We start from the raw sequence: 21,790 nt of genomic DNA, 5'->3' as shown, positions 1-21,790 counted from the left end.
CCATGGAATCTGTGAAGCTAGATGAGTATTTCTGATTGCTTCAGCATAGCAAAATATAACTTAATTCTTGATGGGAGTAAATGAGATTTACCCTCCTGTTAACTGCCAATCACCTTTATTTTTTATTTTCAAAATAAAATTCCTAAGAACTATTGTGGGTGTGGCTGGTTTTTTTTTCCCTTTGATCCTGTATTTCAAAACACGTGGCTACCCAATCTTTTAAATCCTAATGATAAGGAGGGCACTCTCCCATCAATATATTCAAGGCCTGGCTGCTCACATGAGGGATTTGCCTTGAGAAATAGATAAATGTGAGCATTATGAGTGCCATCCTTGCAAGTGGTGAGGTTGCTGCTGCTCACATGTCCTGTGCTGCAGGCGGAGGATTGGTGTCATAGGTGAGAGCCATGCTGCTCCCTGGATACCAGCAGCTTGTCATTGCAGACAGTGTTTTTCCTTCTGGTTTACCTCTGAAAAGGTTCAGAAATGATCTTCATCTCCTTCCTCCAGTGACATAGGGAATGGTTTTAGTGTGTGTTTTTCAGGCTTGGTGAGAGAGGAGATGCTCCACTTTTTGTTTGTGCTGAGTTTATGTACGATTATTTTTACTGCCTAGGTCAGATTTTCCTAACCTTACCCAGAGCCATTAAGTCCCTGTGGAGGAAAAATGGATGTGAAGAAAAGGAGTGGTGGGAAAGAGGCAGAAGGGAGAAGTGGTAGTTAAACAGGCTTGGGTTTTGCTTACAGGTGGAGTGTTTATTTTACAGCAGCTATTTGTAGTAGACAGTGAAGGTGAGGTGTTGGTGGGTATGTGTAAGTGACATTTGCACAGCTATGTAGCAAGGAGGGGTTGAGCATGAGCCGGTTCTTTCCTGGTTCTTGTAACTGGATCCGTAAAAGATGTCTTCGCATAATGCGTAGTTATTTCCATTTTCTGCTCTGGGCGTGCATACCATGTGGCTGGAAATTAAATTAGCAAATGAAATCCGATTCTATCCAAACAAAAGGAAGCCAACCCCCCAGTGGGGTGCAGGTGGAGAGCACCTTTCCTCCTCCCTGCCCTGAGGCCCTCAGAGGTGGCCATGTGCGGCCTTTGCAGAGGGTGTGTGGGCAAGGGAGCAGACAGGCCTTACTGTGTGTGTATAAAACCAGGCCTCCTCTCGATGTGGCAGACGAGGTGTGCATTCAGGCAGCAGCCATCTGCTCCCCAGGATGAGTTAAATAACCAAGCTGTTGTCTTATTGCTATCATTGGAACCTTAACCTAGTGACCAGTGCCTCACATTACTTCCATCCCAGCTCACATAGGTGGGGTGGTGCACGCATGGAAGGAGATTTGTGGGCCAGCCAAGTATGCCTCATTTGCGCGAGCTGGTGACACCGAGATGTGTTACCTTTATACTTGGGCATGAGGAAGGATAGCAGGGAAGGAAATACACAGAATACTGCAGAGTATTAAATTTTCATCTGTTCACAATAGACAATATAAAAATCTGTTGTAACAACTGCGTACTGATACAAAAATGACTGAGAATTGTAAGATATGTACAAGTATTTTACACAAGAAATGTGCTTTAAAGTTTTAATGATGTCACACTGTTACAAGTATAGTTTGAGTTGCTTGAAGATGTTATAAATATCACTTTTAGGTAAAAAAAAAAATGCTTTAGAGAAGGTCTTGGAAATTCTTTTTTCCAAATTCTATAGCGTTGTTCCTAAGCTAAAAATAACGAGCATGATACCAGTCAAATATGTTTTTCAGTAAAATGTAATCCCCGTTCTCAGACCCGTGCATTGCCACCCACAAGAAAACCCAGCTGGAGCTGGGAGGAATTAGTTCCCACCTGTGGCGGCTCTTGGAGAATTTCCTTCCCTGTGTATTGCCCCCGTTCCCAGTGTTGGTGAAGCTGCTCTGAACAGCTCTGAATAGCTTTCAGGAAATGACTGGGAAAAAGTGTGTCACTCAGGAATGATCCAGGGGCTGTAACAAACACAGTGAAGTTAAAATGTCTAGTTTTGCTGCATAATCTCTGAATTAAAAAGAAATGAAGTATGAATTACTCAGTTTTGTGTCAGCTCCCTGTCTCTTAAATAGGAACAATCATGCTTGGTGATTCTGTTTGCACAGCTAACTAGAATCATAGAATATCCTGAGTTGGAAGGATCCCACAAGGATCGTTGAGTCCAGCTACTTTGAAGGCTGGCTTGTTCCTAACTGAAGCAATAGCAAAGGATCACAGAGGAAGAGGAAGGATTCTCTGAAGCAGAGTGACCTCTTGCAGTTCTAAAAGTGAAGCTGGGGAAGGCAGAGCACAAGGCCCCATGCAGACTCAACAGAACTTCATGCTGGATGAGAGCACCGGGTAACCTCTCTCTCCAGCGGTATTTTGAATCTTGTCATGTTGTGTCTTTCATCAGCATGATTTAAACACAGTCAGCTCCTTTTATTAGCTCACTTAGTTAAAAACCACCTTCACTGAGGAGATGTTTAATTGTGTCTTCTAATACCCTATTCAAGCTCCACTCTGGCTTTTGAGAATCTGGAGAATGCCACTAATAGAGTGGAACCAGCATTCACAGGAATAAATTAATAGCAGCACCATATTTGTGTCTTTTACCAACTGATACATTATCGAAGGCGAATACTGCACCTCCCATACTTCTTCAAATTCATTTGTTCCGTTTTGGTTTGTTCTTTTGAACTATTTTGTGATGAATGGGTTCACTTCACAAGCCTGTGATCAGCAGCAGCTGTTCATTGTCATGCTTTAAATCGAATCCATCTGCCAGTGGGTTCTTTAAAGTGCGAATTTCAGATTGTCAGGAGACTTGGTAACGCCAGTATCTGGATGCTGTTTGCCAGAAAGGGGAGGGGAAACCCAACAATGCACTGAGGTGGGCTCTGGGATACCCTTGCAGTTTTCTCTGTTATGCCTTGCTGCGGCCTGTGGAAAAAAGAGCTAAGTGGCTGCAAAGCAGTACTTTCGCACTGATATACTGATAAGTGTTTAGTTGTAGGTTGTATAAACTAATACGCAGATGTACCGCAATTAGCTTTCCAGAGGCTGTATGCAGTGCCTGTTGTTCACTACTGACCCTTTTATGAATGTCTATCACGTGCTCTTTTGGGGCAGATGAGTGTTCTTCCAGAAGATGAATTTAAGAGGGAGAGAAGAGGCTTATGCAAATCAGCAAAAGGGAGACAATGCTGCTTCTTTGCCCCAGCATGCATGCACCATTTCTTATTTTTGTTTGAAGCTAGAGGAGTGTAAGTGTGTCAGCTGAGGCTGCTGTGTGGAATGCATTTGCTGCAAGATTTGAGAGCAATAAATGGTCATTCACTGACTCATAATGGTCATCCACTGGTCTTGTAACTGTGTGTAAAAGCTTCAGTCCTTAATAATGGTATTAGTAAATTGCATAGTGTGTATGAAACCCAGCTCATTCTTGGACTGCAGCCCACTGAACTTATCTACAGATAACTTCAGATGTCTTCCTTCTGCGCTGTTTTTTCCTCTCTCAGGTTATAATGGGAGGACTGAGCTTGTGCTGTGGTATGTGCATAGTTCTTTGGAAAAGCATTTGTTGCCAACAGAAGCTTATTCACCAGAAAATGCCACATGTTTAGCAAAGTATATAATTTTCATTGTATCATTTCACTTTAGGAGCGACAACCTCTTTTCTTACTGAAAAAACTCCTGTTTTGTAACAGGAAGGCCCTACGATATTCCTAGGCTCAGGGCTCTGGTATGGTCTCCAGCTGCAGGGTGTACCTCCTATCACTTCTATCAGAGTCGGGTAAATGTTGTCCAGTGGCAGACTCACACTCGCAGGAGGCCTCATGCCGTGGGTTAAGTCTGGAGATTCTGGTACAAGCTCCTTGTTCTGTTTCACCGTTGCGGTCTCTGAGCTTCACTGGACAATGACGCAGCTGCCTCACTGCTGCAACCTTAGGGTAAGTGCCAAATCAGCGCTTTAATTAATGCTAAATTCAGCACTGGCAGAAATATAGAGAAGGGACAAAAAACCAAAAGAACAGCAATACAACACAACACTCAAAGTGGTTTGTGAGCGTGTATTTCATGTCAGTTGATGTTAGAGCAGTATTTTTGAAATGAAGCGTCCCTTGTCATATGTTGCAAGAAGAATCTTGCAGCTTTTTTTTCAATACAGAGAAAAGGGCACTGTGTATGCCAGAGCTTCTTACTGGCGAACACCTGATAAACTCGGATGATTTTCTTTTTTCTAAATGAAGACTCATTAACGTGTTCCACATGGAGATGGTGCGAATTGCACATTGAGCAAAGAGATTGATTGATGTTGGCTTATGTTAAGAAAATATGGCTGGCAGAAGGAGTCAATACATGCTCTTTTATTTTTCCTTGAAGTACATTGTTTTTCCTGCCTGTGTTTAATCAGGGAACTTAGTAGGGGAATGCAATTGCTTTAGAGCTGACAATATCTTGTTATCTTCCTTTAAAATACTTAGTAGTGTAAAAATACAGTCATTAAGATCTGGCACTCATTTGAACGCCCACTTTGGATTATAAACATTAAGTATCTTTAAATTAGCTGCAAGCAAAGAGCAAGCATTCAGTCCTTCAACCTAGCAAGGAGTACAAAGCTGTGCACCAGTCAGCAAGTGAAAGACCTGATTTTGCAAGCCCATGGACAAATAGGTGTCCTTCCATGTAGCCACTGAGCGGGAGCAGCTCAGAAAAACCTTCCTGAGCAGACTGCTGGGGCTGGCTCAGTGCAGCACTGCTCGTAGAGAGCTGCTGGCAGTTCTGTTAAACCTACTGCCTTCTGACTTAGGCTTTTCAGACTTCACAATCTGGGCCTGAATGGAGGGATTTGGCAGGACAGGAGGGAGGAAAACCCTTTCTCTTCCTGCTTAAAAGTGTGGGGTCAAATGCAGCATTTTTCTGCAATATGGAAAGGCATAGGCAAGGTATGCTGAGCCTGCTGGGTGGTGCTTTGGAGGGGCAGCAGAGCTGTCTAAGAGGATTAGGAATGAAATGCCTAGATATCTTGTCTAGACTGTACTGATAAATAGGATGAAGTGTTGGTTTTTGTTTATGTTGCTTCTGTTCCTTAGGCTTTTACAACTGTTTCTAAAAAGAAAATAAAACTTAAAAAAACAATATTTCAGCACCATGGTATGCCTTAAGCAGAAATGCTGATTGGTGTTTATGTCTTCTGTATCATTAGTTTCTCACGCATGTGATGAATAATGGATTATTGTCAATACCTGCGACTGACTGAATGTGTAATTTTTACATCTCTGAGGTGAATTAGTAACAAGAGCAACATAGAATCATAGAACTTTAATTTTCTTCTGCATTATATTGTCCTTGAATAGTTGCAAATAAAATTGCGGCACCTGGTTTAATTTTTGTCAGTTGTGCAGAGCTATTTTGTTCCTGGAAAGTAAAGTGCAGGCAGTGCGATCTGAAGAGTTTTGTAATCTCTGTTAATTGCTGCAGTACTTGGTGAAGGTTTGAAACAGTAATGGTTGATCTGATAGAGATATGAGAGCCAAATGTTGAAAATGCTAGCAACCCAACTGACGTGTAGTACAATCTTAGTAGATAATCTGATTGAGGCTTTATCATGGTGCTTCAATTTATACTGCAGCTATTACAGCTACAATAGAAAGAAGTAGAAATGTCTTCCATTTTATTTATGTGTTTCTAAACGCTAGGTGAAAGAACTGTCAGCATGTAGAACATGTAAAACTCAATGTGTTTATATAATCTACTGTTGCCAATATCTTTACCGATAGGATTTCTTCTTAATGCAGCCTATAACTTGGTTTCCTAGGAGAATTTACCATTTACTTTTTTTTTTTTTTTTTGGCAATCCTTTGGTAAGAAGAGTTTCTTAGTGTTTTCTACTGAATCTGGGAAGATGCGTTTGGAGGGAAAAAAATCTTAAAACCTGGCTTTGTTACATATTCACGTACAGTTTTCCCTGAAAGCACCCCATAGTGTCCTGTGTAACTGAATAGAGGTCTGTGTTCTACCGTTAAAAACAGGATTACAAGGAGCAGTGAGCTAAAGGATACATTTGTAAATATCCAAAGTTAAATACTAAATATACATTAAGAGGATTTATATTCATCTTCACTGCAGTTAAACACTGGTGTTACAAAGTTGCACAATGTGAGATGTCACTGGGCAGTATGAAATAAGAACAGCGCCTTTTAGGGTGATTTTTTGCTGGGATGACTGCGCAGGGTTTGCAGGGCAGCCTGAATCAGCTAAGTATTGAGCCGTAGCCGTATGTGCTTGTGATGCTCCTCTCCTTCCAGTTGCTCATCCAGAGATATAAGCTAGTCAGGAAGACAGGGCACGGGTGGGTGAATCATACTTTGTGATTTCGCAGAATAGCTGTTTTCCTGCTGGCATAATTTAAATTTCACTTCTCTGTTGCACTGTGGTTACATCAAAGTAAGCCTGCGGTTCTGGCTTCTGTGGCTGCTCAGTTTGAAGCTGGGTTTGTGGCAAGGCACCATGCTTATTACCAGTCTCCTAATATCATCTGATTTTGTCCCTTTCAGCGTCCTTTCTGTGGTTCAACCAAGAACCTTTGCCACCATACCATAAGTCTTAACACCAGACATACAGTGCATGGTGCATAACATGGTGCTGTGTGTGTGTTTTGTCTTTTGGAACTGAAAAGCATTTAATGCAAGAGAAAGCTGTTATTTTTGTGGACTAAATCCCTGATAAGTAGAGGTCTGATTCAGATGACATCTTAGTCATAAGATACTATCAAATTGCACTGAGTAGAATTACGTGTTCCTGAGATCCTCAGGAACATGTGAACTTCAGCTCCTATCTACTCAGAGAGAGGTGATCCTCCCCCTCTACTCTGCCCTGGTGAGTCCACATCTGCAGTGCTGTGTCCAGTTCTGGGCTCCTCAGTTCAGAAAAGATAGAGATCTTCTAGAGAGAGTCCAGTGGAGGGCCACAGAGATGATCAGGGGCCTGGAATGTCTCTTTATAAGGAAAGGCTGAGAGACCTGGGACTCTTCAGCCTGGAGAGGACTATCTAAAGTGAGAAAGTCAAATGGATGAGACCAGGCTCTTTTCAGTGGTGTGCAGTGACAGGACAAGGGGCACACAGGAAGTTCCAAACATGCAAAATAAATTCTTTACTTTGAGGGTGACAGAGCACTGGAACAGGCTCCTAGAGAGGTTGGGGTGTCTCCTCTGGATGCTTTACTGTGTAACCTGCTGTAGGGAACTTGCTTTAGCAGGGGGTTAGACTCTATGATCTCCTGAGGTCCCGTCCAATCCCTATGATTCTATGTGCAGCTGGTTACACTGATGATTAATATAATAGAGGTGAAATGCAGAAAAATATGGTCTGTAGAGCAAATAAGGAAAAACAAATTCCTTCCAAGAAAAGCAAGAGTAAAGTTCAGAGTACTGGCAAGGCACTCATACACCTGCACAGTTTTATAGCACTCATCTGTAAGCCCCAGTTGAAGATTTCACTTTTTAAACAGTCAGAGAAACATTCTTCAGTTTTCATGTTGATCCCTCACTGATTTCAGAAGGTATATTCTCTGCCTGACCTTTTTAATAAATGTCACAGGGATCGCGTGCTTTATGATGTGGTCAGTTATCAACTATTGGCTGCTAGCGGATAGAAAACATTAAAGCAGATTGATCCAACCCTTGAGTTGTTGTGGTTGTGTGTTGCAAAGGTGATCTCATTCTTTTATTTCTTATGCTGTAGTTTTTCTCATTTAAATAAAGCTGTTGACTTCTCCTTGTGTGGACGAATTTCTCGTGTAGTTGTTTCTAGCATTTTTTGTATGCATATAAAAAAATCTCCTAGAGGTGTTAAATTGTTTCAATGTATTCTTGTTTGGAGGAGACCCAAAGAAATTCAGACTAGAACTCTTTCTACTTAGTTGTTATTGTTACTCACATTGTCCTAAATACAAAACAAAACACTTCTCTACTGCGTATACATTTAGAAAAGTGTTGTCCAATTTTATACAAGTTCATTGTTTAATGTTTGTATTATTTGAAAAAATATATAAAAAAATTCCTCAGTTCTATCATTGAAGGTGTTTGGAGTGACACTCTCATCTTCGCTCACTGAGATATATTTTTTCCCAGTACTTCAAAAAGCATGTTTAATAGAAAATCCTTAATTTGTTATTGGTATAGCAAATACAGTTACTCAAGCAGCTGTAAGCCACAGTCCCCTTCCCCTGTTCCCTCCCCCTGCTTAGTTCCTTCTTTCTGCACTTCTGCATGCTCCATCTGTGTGCATGTGTGGGATCACTCTCTCTACTATCTCTTCCCTGGGCTCATTTCCGTTCTTTGCTGGCAAAGAAACTCATTATTGAATCAGCAAATTCAGCCAAACCTTCCAGGCGCTGCTTATAGCTTGTTTTGAAGATTATGTTAAGTGGGAGGAGTCCTTGAAATCAGTCTATTGCTGTTCTGACACTTCACCTTCGGTTTGAACAGCTGCTGTCTGCTCTGGGCTTTTCCTCAAAATTGCTCAGGTGAGCTCAGTAGTTTGCAGGCTTTTTTAACAAGACCTTTTGTCTCCTGGTGTTGTACGTAGAACCCAGGTTGCCTGGCAAAGCTGAGCTTTGGGTATGTGCATCTCGTGGTTCTTTCACTTCCAAGGAATGCTCAGCCTGGTGCTTGGTGCTCTGAATGGCTCCATACATGGGTGTTACGTGGTGTGTTTGCTGCTGAAATAACAGAGCATGGCCCTGTGCTGTGGGCAGTAATCGTGAGATGAACTTTGTGATACTCAGGAAGATGCAGGGATTATGCTCCTAATACTTAAGAAAACCTCTGTAGAAAATCACTTTACAAGCTGAGTGGTGGTTTTATGGGTGTGGCTGAAATGCTATGGGGTACCAGCACAACATGGCATTGACTTCATGGGCATGGTTTGTGCTGTCAGCTGTGTTCCAGTGTATGTGCATTGGGAAAAGCAGTTTAGAAAATGCAATCTTGCATGTTTCATTCATTTCACAAGGGATTCTGTTTTCTGTCCTGCTTTGAAATTTTCATTACTTTTTTTTTTTGAGGGGGCACAGACTTTATTCTTAAGGGTTGCATTCTTACAAAAAGGTGATAGGTTAGTGCACACATGTGCCTTTTAAAAGTTCTTATTATTTGCATTATCAACAGCAGAATAAAATTGACCTTGGTCTTCGGGCTTTTGAGAAGATTGCATTAATTGCCTAGATTTTTGCCTCATAAAACTAAGTTATTTGCTTTGAAATATGCAGTGATTTAAAGTTTTGTTAATACTAAATTCATGATTCCTTCAGATAAACTGTTATTGCCTCTGTGAGAAGCCATGCTTTTATTCTCCTCTCCCTTTTTACTATGGTATTCACCGTTGTAAGATTATAACTCAGGGAATAGATGTTGCTCAGAAACAAGGTAAATGTTTACTTATTAAGTGAAGGAACTCTTGGTTAACGCCCTCTGAAAACTCTGAGGCACTTCACACAATAGCTAACTCATAAGAAGAAGGCACCTTTTTGCTGATATGCAAAGTTCTTTGTCATTCAGGGAAGAAGTCAAGCAGCATCTCGAGTGTCAGTGACTCCTGACTGTATGTTTAAAGTATTTTTATTTGAGGTGGAGCTCTGAAAGAACCTATTTTTAGCTATGAAAGAATTCATTATTTGTTATTTTGGAGTCTATTATCATTAGTCAAAGTATGTAACAAAAAATGGCTACGTGTCATACACTATTGATAATATCAGACTGTTAGCCCTTTGACCGTATATAGCTTATTGGCAGTGAAGTGTCCTGTAAAATATGACTTTGGGAGAACTTAAAGCATTAATGTCACCTTTCAGATGATGAAAATGGAAGCTGTGAGTACACAGCCTTAATCCTAAGGATTACCTTTTTAATTGCTTGGATTATTTTCCCCAAAGTAATGAAGCACGTTGCTTCTAACATCTTTCAGCATATAGTAGAGGCTTGATGGTAATGCATAGACTTTAAAGCAGATATATACAGTAAATGACTCTTTTTGTTGTTCATATCGAAGGGAAGAGCTTGACTGAAATCTGACCTAGTTATATGTGTATATTTTTTTTTGTGGTGGGTATATCATTTGTAATCAAACTGAGTTTGTTTTCGAATAATGAAGAATTCCTTTTTTGAGTGCTACACTAAAATAAAATGTTTCCATACTGAATTTCACCTTGTGTTGTCCTAACCATTGATAGAGGAGCTCAAATGCCAACCTGTGGTGAGAACAAGCAGGAACAATCCTCCTTTTACAGGCTGGGAAAATGAGATGCAGAGATATGAAATAGAGAGGGTCCACTGTGAATCCAGCACAGAGGGGAAAAATGAGACATTTTTCTTGAGATATGGTTAACTTTATTTATTTATTTTTAGAATAGGAGTGAGGAATTTTTTTTATAGGGGTGTGTATGTGTGTATGTTGGACTGGGACACCTCTAAGGTGGTACTGAGTGGTGTTGCCTTTGGTCTAGAAGTTCTGGAGTGATGGCTGCACTTCTGTTCAACTGTGTCTGTGGCACACATGACACTTAGCTGTTGTTGGAGGAGCAACTTCTTCACCTGGGAGCAAATTAAGCATCTGTGGTACTGACAGGGAAGTAAGAAGGAGTAGAGCCTTATCTCTGAGGGCTTCTTACTGAGCCTAACTGATCATTCAAATATTTTCCCGTTGACTTAGTGAAGTCACTGGTTTCAGCTGTAAACTTAGGAATTAGGTCTGTCAATGGACATTGAAGATAGATGTGAATTTGGGAGGAGGGGAGAGGAGCTCTTTTCAGGAGGGCCTTTGTAGCTGTAGGCCATGAGCTTCCTGGAACTACAGAAGAAGGGTTTGAGTGGGTGTGGGATCATGTCAGGGCCGTGCCCTTGCAGTGGCCTTGTGCAAGATTTCTCTCATTCATTTCTGTGAGTGTTACTGCACTCACTGCAGCACAGAAATCCTCCCTGAGGAACCAGGAGATGCACCATGAGGTTGTAGCCACCTTTGTGTCTCCTGCAGAGAAAGGAAGGGGGAAACTAACCCAGACGCACCTCTGCTCCCCAGAAGGGGTGCAGGAGAAGTGTGAGGGACACAGAGGTGCTGTGCTGGTTACAAGGGCTCAGTCACTTGATACAAGGCCTCAGATGCTTTTCTCTCTTCCCATCCTTTCTAGATGCTTAGTTTTGTTTTGCTGTGTCCATGAAAGATGACTTTGAGTCCAAGAATTTCTTTGTGGTTTAATTACAGATCCTGTTGACTTTCACCCATCCCTTTGGCAGTACTCAGCCAACGCCCTTTGTCACCTGCTATCTGCATTGTTAATTTGAGCTGAGAGAAACAAACAAAACACTTTCTTCTCTCATGCTGTCGTTTGAAACCCTGTAATGACTGCAAGGCAGAGGGTTTTGCATCTCTCTGGACTTCCTAAACGTTGTGCTGAGGACCAGCAACTCCTGGCACAGGGCAGGGGCACGGTGAGTCAGGACTCAGCTTCTGGTTCCAGGCTGGCAGCTCGCCCAGTCGTCTCCAGCAGCGTCACTTAGGAAGAGGATCAGGGGCTTAAAAGTAGGAAGCAGACAGCAGCCCATCCCACAGTGACAAGGAAGGGGCTTCTTGTCCCGGAGCAGGAAATAAGTTGCCGTGGATCCAGGTATGTTTGCTTTTAATTAGCTCTTATTGCTTTTGTTTTCCAGTAAGCTTTTTTTTTTTTTCCCTTTCTTTCTGTAACTGGAAATGGTTGAAGTACTTATCAGTACATTCTTGAGCAATATGAAAGACCTAAGTCCAAGGTAACTTATGACACCTTGTTCGGTCTCTATTTTGCTGTATTTCAATAACAGAAACTCTCCCCAGATTTTATAAACACTTTGATCTTGTGCACTGGAAAGACAGGATTATGGCTGCATCCACCTATCTGTTAACATGCCATTGAAAGAAAGTTGAAAGAAAGTCATGGTGTGTGTTTGCTTGTTTAAGTTCTCCTGTTAATCTTTGAGGGCTATATTCTATACCCTTGCTACTCATAGTAGAAGAAACACTGGTGTGAATCTGATGAAGCTGCCAACAGTAGCTTTCTTCTCATGCAGCTGAATTGCTAAAGAAGACAGCAAGGAAGGTTGCCTTGGAAGGATCAGAGAAAATTGTGTTCAGCCATGGAGAAGTGGTAGGTTGGACTTGGTGAAGGGGCAGCTCCCTTTCGTTACCTGTAGGAAGCAGCTGAGGTTTTGAGGCTGCCATCGTGCTCAGCGGTGGATGTCACCCAGCAGTGACTCACCAGTGTGAGCGTGGGGCCACGCCTGTCTGTCGCCAGCTTTGGTCCTACTGGTGGTAAAAACGGCAGCAGCCTGGTCTGGGTGTCAGGCCGGTCCCACGACTAACAAGGCTGTATGGGTGGCAAACAGGCAGAGGGATGCTTCCAGGTACCCACTCTCCTTTTCCTGGGAGACGGAGGTGGTGACCTGGGTAGAAACCTTTCACCATCTGGAATCAGCCTGTGAGAAATCAGTGGAGCTGGCTGGGCTGCATTACTTCTCCAGTGTTATGATGTTAGCCCTTGTATAAAGCATTTATTTTAGATTTATTTTTTTCTTTCTTTTTTGCAAGTACATTTTGACCAATTTCACTTCTCAGTTTGTGAGAAGCAGTGTTCTTTGTCTTCAGATGTCAGTGTGCTGTTGGATATTAATGTTCGACCTTTGGAATTAGTCATGTAATTAAGGAGTGGTTTGACCACATATTCCATGTTTATAAAAATTGCTAAGAAATAACTTAGTGAGTAATAATAGTGCAAGCTGCAGATCCTTTGGTCTGCGGTCCTGGTGCTTGCACAAGCTGCTACAACTTTTTTCCCTCTGGTGTTCAGCCAGCCCCAGCAATGAACACTGTGATACAGTGGAAGTGGCTCTGTTCTTGAACTGCTTTTACTCAAAAACTGGTTCAGAAGAGGAAATTGAAAAATTTGCTTCATGGTCAGCTTTTCACTATGTGTTTTTTTCCAATAGTTCATGTGATAATTAAAAAATATATTGCTACAGAGTGATGTGTCTTCTGGACATTGTATACAGGCTCTTAAAGGACATTATAAAAGTTTGAATTCTGAATTAAAAACCCAATAACTCTTAAATTTGAGGCTTTAATTGAAGAAGAGAGGCTGATACTAATAGGAAATGTTTTAAATGTACAAACTGGGCTTTTCACTTCAGATTAAAGTTTAGTTAGTTTAGCCTAAATTTATTTTTTTCTTAAAATTTGTCAATTGGCCTGAACGTCCTCTCAATTTTTGGAGGAAAAAACTGTGCTTTGTCACCTTCCCTTGATATTGGTAATTCTGATTCTGCTTTATGCAATTCGGTGTGTTTAATTTTGATGCCTTGGTATTTTCTGTTACAGTATTTGTGTTAAGTAGGATAAACATCTGCATATTTTAGCATATCAGTAAATGTATTAATTAGCAAACAACCCCAGGGGATTTTTATTTTTTTTCTATGGATTTTTTAAAATGCCCTGAATCAGTGGAACGATGTGCTATGCATACTGAGTCCTGGCAAAGGATTCCCACTTGCAGCTCCTCTCTCTCTGACAGTGGATTCATGCCTTTTAGCATGGATTCTGAGCAATAGTTGTGCGTAGCTGACAATAAGCAGCCTCACGGCAGTGATGACTACTTCGATGCAACAGTGTGCGCTGTTCTGCCTTTGGAATATTCTGTCCCTCAGTTTCCTATATGTCCCCTTCTTTGCAGCACAAAGCGTTCCCCTTCTCCTTTCCTGAAAAAGGAAACATCAAATCCTCTCTATTTTTAAAATATTTTATAATTTCCTTTAGCGCAAAGGAGGAATACTGCTTAGAGTTCTTCAGACTAAACTACAACAAAGCTGCTTTTTACAACAGTCTGTTCTCAGATTTATATTGGTTGGCGGTGTTGAAGGATTTTCGCTTCCAACTCAGGAAGCTTAAATTACTTTCAATGAGAATGAAGCAGCAAAAGCTGGATTTAATAATTGATTTGTTTTATTTTAGTTGCAAAACACTTAGAAAGGCTTTGGGTGATAGTATTTGTAAGTCTGGAAAAGAACGGTCTGCTTCTGGAGATGCTTTGAAGTGAGTGTGCCATAGGGATGCCAATCCGTAGCTTACTTCTTCATTATAGGCATTTTTGTTCCAAAGTAGTTTTGTTTATAAGGATTACAAAAGCACTCTTAAAACAAAGACCAATGAGGGACTAGAATTTACGGGAGCAAATGTTTCAGTAGTTATACCTGGTTTCTGTTACTACTTGTTTTATTAAAGATCTGTATTAGGCATTTGTTCTATTCCAAAGTATCCCACTTAAAATGAAAAAGGTAATATTGTACCTTTACAATACACAATAAAGAAACAGATTATTTTACAGAATCCTTCAGGGATGTGGTAGGGATTCATTGGTTTTACAGCCCCCTAAAACTGAGTGTTTATAGTGCATTTAAGCTGGTGCTGCCATCCATCTGCTCCTGCTTAGGTTTTTAAAGTCTGTCACAGGTCTCAGCAGTTTCACCTCTGCCATCAGCAACTTATTCCTGCCTAGGTTTGTTAAGTGTCTGGAGTGCATCTAAGTCCATGTAGTTAGTAGCTCCCAGAAACATATGAAGTACCTAAAATGCATAGAACTGGCTGGAGAATTAAGCTGCATTTTAATACAAAAAGAGAAAACCAGCGGTAAGGGAGATGCTTGGCAATTACACTGGGCAATTATTTGAGCTTGGAGGCAAATCCTTTGTGATGGGCTGCAGTCACTTGGCAGAGCTGATTTATACTGAAACGGAGGAAAAATATGGGATGTAAAATAGTGTATACAAAAAGAAACATTGCATTTTTTGACCCCTGGAATGGCAAGCCTAGGAACATAGGTAATTAGCTGCCAATAACTGTTTGATTATTGCCACAGGCAGCAGTGAGCTAGCATTCCCCTACCCATAGTGCTCCCCCTCTTCCAGTTCGCCTTTGCTGTCTTTCAGTCTGCCAGTTTTACTCACAATTAAGAGCCAGGATAGTGGGAACCATATAGAGGAAAGTATGGAGCTAAAGGCAAAAGGAAGGGAACTGCTACTGTCTGGCTCGTAGCAGTCTCTCTAGGAGTGGGATTGAGTAGAGATCCTTATGAATAAGGCTTCAACCTTAATGGTTTTTCTGTTTTAAATGCTTTTTTTTTTTTTTTTTTCATTTATCAGTACTGGTTTTCCAGTCACCAGATCTTTTCTCAAGAAAAACAGGGTATGCAAATTTAAGTTGTGATGAAAGGGGCATGGAGAAACACAAGTAAATGCACCCTTTCTCCTCAGAGAACTTCCTTTTTTCTTCCACCTCTTTTTATTTTTTCTTCTTTTCTCTGCTTATAAAAAGAAACGGAAGGTCTGTCTTCTCTTCACATGGAGAGAACTCCTTTCAGCACTGTATCAAAGTGCAGTGTGCTGTTAATCACTTAGCGTTTTGAGTTGGAAGGAAAGAAACAGCCAGGTTATTCACTTCTGTGCTCAGTCAAGGAGATAAATTTGATATGTGAGAGTGGATTTTTTTTTTTTATCCAAATCAGGAGAGAGGGAAACGTATTATAAGTTGGTGATAGCTCTAATGCCCAGATGTGAATACTTCAGTAACCATCATGTCCTATAAATCCCAGACACCTGTCCAAACATCAGGGTTAGCCTAGAAAAATACTGTTATTTATTTTGCTACCTGAGTTGATAGTGTCTACTGAAATCCATGTTTGCAGCTGAGCTTAAATGCATTTTAATTCTGTTTGTACTAACCAATGCTTGAAAAATCTGGTGCTATCATACTGCTCATGAATTAGAACACATAATTTTTTTATCTTGTTAAATAAAAATACAAAAAAGAGACAGACCAGTGGATAAGGTGAATCAAGAGATGCTGAAGGTGTATTTGTATGGGGCCCTGGGCAGCCTGATCTGTTGAGTGACAACTCTGCCCATGACAGGGGGTTGGAACAAGATGATCTTTAAGGTGCCTTCCAACCGAAGACATTCCATGACTCTATGATTCTATGATAAGAGCTTGCCCAAGTGAGCACCCACAGTGCAATCTGTGCAGTGGCCCGAGTGCCTGTACACGCTGAGTGGTTATTCCTCCAGACCACTTTTTTTGGCCAGAATGAGGTAAATTTCAAAAGATTTTGCTTTTTCCTCTTTCAAGATTGAAAATGCTTATGTGAAGCCTTCAGACAACCAAGGACTTGTTTTACTTTGGGAGCTGAAGACTCTTAAGCTTAACAGCCCATTAGCAGAAGCTCCTCTGCAGTGTGCACATGAGCCATGCAGTCCAGATGTGCGGCTGCTCCAGTCCCTTGTGGTGATGCTGCCTCTTCTCTGGAGGAAGCATCTGAAGGCCAGCTCGTGGCAGTGATTCCTGGGTGAAGATGGGGAATGGAACTTCAGGACCAAAAAAAGTGTTTCTCAGTGCCTTCGTTTCTCTCTGCTTCCCTAGGGAAGGGTAGGAAAGTACCCAAATTCTTAGCTACATTAAGTAATGAAAGGCAGGAGTGTTCTGATGTTCTGTATTAAACACAAAGCCCAATAAAGCTTTACTCACAATCATTTTTGAAAGCAGAAGGTAACTGTTGATTGGAATATGGAATGCGGGAGACGGAACAACTTTTAAAGTCCAGAGAGATAGAATTGAAGGGATTCTTACTACACATGTGATACATTCCTTCATCATCTTATTTCCACTTTTTTCTTCCCTTGCTCAACTCCTCCTGTGCCACAGAAATAGAAGGAGCTGCCTAGGCAGTTGACATGGAGGTAGAGTGGGTTATGGAAATAGAAGTGATGATGTCCTTAATGTTTAATAAGCTAGGTTTGCTGTCTGCTAAATTTGTAAGATGCAGGCTAAGTTACCTAGCCAGCACAATGAGCACCAGTATGATTGTGTAGGTAATTTGGTGCCCAGACGCTGCTGTTCTTAGGACAGGACCAAAAATCTCAGTGCATTGTTGTAGGAATTGACCAGTTTGTGAGACATCTTCAGTGTGCTTCTTCATTGTGCCATGTGAATACGCGATCAGAGTGGAGACAATGAGCAAGCACAAAAGCTAATTGTATGTTCGGTTGGTCTAGCAGGTATTAGAGAAGTGTTTTCATTTAGTAGGTAGCGCTTATCAAGCCCAAACAAAGAAACAGTCATGAATTTAAGAGAGCATCTGCTGATCTGCTGAAAGTTTGTTTCTTTGTCTTTCACATGAGTCATAAGAGCTGGCAAACAAAAAAATAATACTTTTCAGTGATTCCTTGTGAAACAAAAGGGAACCACGTGTTATTACTAGACTGTCAGGGATATACAGGGATATTTTCCCACAACCAGCTTGACACCTGCTTGCTGACCAAGAACGCATACTTGCAAAGTCTTGAGTGAGAGACAGTAAAGCACAGCCTACCTCCTGGGGTGAAGGATGTGCTGCACTTAGTGATTTAGGAGGTGTGAAAGGAATGAGATGCAAAATGCTTCTGAAAGGTAGAACGTGGCAGCTGGAGATAATCCCTAACCTGCCCTGGGAGCGATAGGTGGTAGTGGTTGTCTCATACTTTGGAAAAGCGGTTTGTCGTGCTTCCACGGTAAATTTTCACTGAAATAGCCATCTATTTTTAACTCTTTTCATGGAATTCATATAATGGTATATGAGTTTTTGGAACTGTTTCTGAAGTGCATATATTTGGAGTTAAATGTATGTGAGTGTATGTTGCACAGGCAGTATCCTTACACGTTAACAGATGTGTTTAAAAACACTTTCTCCCATACCAAAGGGAGGCATCCTACACCTGCAGTTGTGTCAAGATGTATTAGAAGCCTGCAGTCCTGTCACCTGCCCGCTAATTCTTTTCTGGGGACTCAACCTCATGTTGCACATGTCTGAGCAGCTCGAATAGCTGTCTTTATTATCAGGCTGAAGAAGAGCCGATAGAAATATGTAAGTGCAGGAAGTTAAGTCCATGGGGGAAGCATCTGCAGGAGTGGAGATCTCCCTTCGCCTAGCTTGAGTGGCAGCTTGAGTCATAAAAAGCCACACATTTGAGAGAACTTGGTTTAGATTATTTTGTTGTGTACCAAAAACTTGCCTGAAGGTTCAGCCAAAAGGAGAGCAGCTCTTCTAATCTGCTTTTGCAGCATTTTAAGATTCCCACAATGTAAGGAAAATGTTTTCTTGAATCTAAAATGTGGAAGGAATTGAAAGCTCTGACTGGCAGTAATAAGAAGAAGCTTCTAGTGCTTCTCTGACCTAAGTTTTTGATTTGTTCCTTGGAGGCATGAAGTGAAACACATATGATGTATCATGAGCTCAAATGGAGAGTTCTTATTTATATGTATATATATATAGATATGCATATTACTATGTGTATTTATTAAATATTGCCTGCTAATTTGAACTCTCTGTCTGCTCAGTAAGATGAACAGTGAAGTTTACTGCAGTTTTTGCTACTGCTATATTGAGCTTTCTATTAAGAAAAAAAAAATATGGGACATGGGGTAGAAGGATCCAGCTTGACGTCACTATTTTTTTGGTGGGTGTTCTGAGAAAACTGCAGGGTGGCACAGGGTAGCACCGCTGATTTTTTTCTGAGGTGTTAAGAAAGTCTTAAATGCTTGCAGATGGAAATGTGATATATGCTGTGTTGTATTAAAGAGAAATAGTTTACTTTCAGGAGCTTCAAGTCAGATAATGTTAAGAAAATAATGGTGTTGTGTTTTGTCTTCACATCCTGGGTGGCTGTGGAAGCCAGTCTGCCTGCTTTACTATCTGTTTCTTCTTTAAGAGGCTTCCTTATCTCTCGGATGTCTAGATTCCAAAGAGCAGGCTATGCTACTATTTATTTATGCTAAGTTTTGTCAAAATAAAATCCAAAATACTTTAAACTCTCACTTTCAAGCATATGTTTTCCTCTCCAAATGTTCCTAATAGTTTCTAAGAGGTGGTAGCTTGCCAACTGCTTGGAACTTTTGTGGCCTGTTTCTTTTCAACCATTTACTTATCAGTCTTGCAAAATGTTATTTAGTCTCATTCTGATAGGAGCACAAAGTGAAATAGATTTTCTGGCCTACAGTCTTGAGATGTTGAGCTGGTATTTATGTATAATATATTTGTTACATTTTTATTCTACACATTATACGTGCAGCCTATACAGATGATGTTAAACTTATTTAACAAGTAGTTTTCCCTATATCTTTTTATACCAATGTGTGTGCTTATTGATTTGCTGCTCTAGTTTATCCCCTTTAATAATACTTGTATCCATAGCATTTTATGAGGAAAAGCTGCAACCCTTGAATTGGAAAGTGATTGTTTAAAAGTAGCGTTATGAGGCTGGAGTTTCTGTTTGGCTCTGGATTAAACATTGGCCAGTCTTGTAGACTGATCTCCTTTCCTGAGCATTTTCACCTCATTAAGTTTGTACAGACCAAAGCGTGCTCTGACACTGCCTCTTCAGTCATGTTACCTGTTACTGAGTTCTGCAGTAGGTACCATCCGGATGCGTAATAGAAAATTAATGAAACTAAGCCTTATATACGGAACAACAGCATTCAGTGTGCTTCGCTACAATTGCATTAACATCCTATTGCAAACAAGCATGAAAGCAGTAGACCTTATTTATCTCTCAGGTCAGCGGCAGTTGCTCTTTACTGTGCACCAGAGCCAGATTTGCTGAGTGAGGAGATGCCTTTTTTATGTTGTTATTTATCAGAGCAGAACTGCTGCCTTTACTCTCAAAGCACTTTATTTATTTTGAAGATAGTACTCTTGCAGAAGAAGTGAAGTGTAAACCCATTTGTGGAGAAACTGCATTCCGAAAAGTATTTCAAACCTGCTTTTAAAGGTTATTTCCTACATTTTTTTTTCCATTATTCAATATTTATCAAACAGATTCAAATAAACTTGCTATTCGGTGAAGTTATTTGCATGCTACCCTGGAGCTGTTGATAGCAGGCTATAGCAAGTTAGAGCATAGCACAAGACCAGCACAGGGTTTTCAGATGCTTCATTTGTTTTTAACTTCACTATTTATCTTCATACTTGAAAATGTAGTGACTTAAGTTTTATTCACCTTTCTCAAAGGAGGAAGAGGATCCTTGGGGAAGAGCTAGCAGGTCTTGTTGGCAGAGCTTTAAGCTAGGTTCGAAGGGAGAGCCAGGTAATAGTGAGCCTGCCCCTGAGAAGGTGTGGGACAGCATAGTTAGGTTAGAGGGACAGGGTGCTAGTGGAGGCCTTCAACCTGCTGCTCTGAAATGTGCTGGCAGCACTGCAGTGCATCTGAAATCTTATGGCCACGAGCCAGAGACCACTGAGGCAATAGGAGAAGACAATAGGGAAACTCAAGGGAAATACTTCAAAGGAATTAAGGAGTTATTCTCCAAGACGGCACCAAGGCCATCTGCCCAGCTGAGATGCCTCTGTACCAACGCACACAGCTTGCAAAACAAACAGGAGGAATTGGAAGCCACCATGCTGCTAGAAAACCATGACATAATTGCCATCACTGAAACCTGGTGAGATTATTCCTATGACTGGAATGTGGCTAACAGCTAAAAACTGTTCAGAAGGGACAGATGATGAAGGAGGGAAAGAAGCAGGGATAGGTACCCTGGGAGGAGTATAGAGGTACTGCTAGTCTGTTGTAGGGATAGGATCAGGAAGGCCAAGCTCAACTGGAAACGGACTTGGCAAGTGGTGCAAAGAGGAATAGGAAAGTCTTCTGAAGGCACATCAGCCAGAACAGGAAAGCCCAAGAAGGAGTACTCTCCTAGTGAGCAATACATGCAGGCTGGTAACAACAGACAAGGAGAAGGCTGAGGTACTCAAAAACTTTTTTGCCTCAGTCTTCACTGGCCACTGCTTTTCACACACTCCTCAAGCAGATGGGTCAGAAGTTGGGGACTGTGGGAACAATGTCCATCCCACCCCACTAAAAACAAGATTGGATTTGCAGTCATCTGAGGAACCTGAACAACCATAAGTTCATGGGTCCCAGTGAGATGCATCTCAGAGTCCTGAGGGAAGTGGTTGATGTAGTCACCAAGCTACTCTCAGTGACATTTGAAAAGTCATGATGGTTAGATGAAGTGCCTGGTGACTGGAGAAAAGGCAGGGTTGTACCAAATTTTAGGAAGGATAGAAGGGACAACCCAGGGATCTACCGACCTATTAGCTTCGCCTCTGTGCTGGGGAAGACTATGGAACAGACCCACCTGTAAGCTATGCTAAAGCTTGTGGAAGAGAGGTGATATGGGATAACCAATGTGGCTTCACCAAGGGCAAGTCCTGCCTGACCAACCTAGTGGTGTTCTATAATGGCATAACTGCATCAATGGATGAGGGAAGATCCACTGATGTCATCTGTTTGGACTTCAGTAAGGCTTTTGACATGATCCCCCACATCCACATCCTTCTCTCCAAATTGGAAAGTTGAAAATTTGATAGGTGGACTGTTTGATGAACAGTCAAACCCAGAGCGGTGTCCAGATGTAGGTCAGTGATGAGTGGTGACCCTCAATGGTCAGTACTGGGACTGGTGTTCTTTAGTATCTTAATCAGTGACATGGACAGTGGAATTAAGTGCAGCCTCAGCAAGTCTGGGAACTACACCAAGCTGTGTGGTGCGGTTAACATGCTTGAGGGATGAGCTGTCATTCAGAGAGACCTAGACAGGCTTGAGCAGTGGGCCCAGGTGAACCTCATGAAGTTCAACACATCTGAACCTCTAGAACTTCTGCTTACTTGCAGAAGAGAA

At 41.3% G+C, this 21,790-nt stretch overlaps 1 protein-coding gene across 6 annotated transcripts in view; it reads left to right on the top strand.

The window, feature by feature from the left end:
* Positions 1–21,790, top strand: part of EPS8 (epidermal growth factor receptor pathway substrate 8) — a 134,021-nt gene that overhangs the window by 33,879 nt on the left and 78,352 nt on the right. The window contains exon 2 of one of the 6 annotated variants that reach the window (XM_021390725.1): positions 11,265–11,667. The exons of the other annotated variants lie outside the window; for them this stretch is intronic. The gene's annotated coding sequence lies outside the window, so the exon portion shown is untranslated. The remainder of the gene's footprint in view (positions 1–11,264; positions 11,668–21,790) is intronic. 6 annotated transcript variants of the gene reach the window in all.

Source organism: Numida meleagris, chromosome 1 (genome assembly GCF_002078875.1).
Source record: "Numida meleagris isolate 19003 breed g44 Domestic line chromosome 1, NumMel1.0, whole genome shotgun sequence".
In the NCBI taxonomy this organism is placed as follows: domain Eukaryota; kingdom Metazoa; phylum Chordata; class Aves; order Galliformes; family Numididae; genus Numida; species Numida meleagris.
Note: the sequence above shows the minus strand (reverse complement) of the source record. Positions and strands in the feature narration are given on the sequence as shown.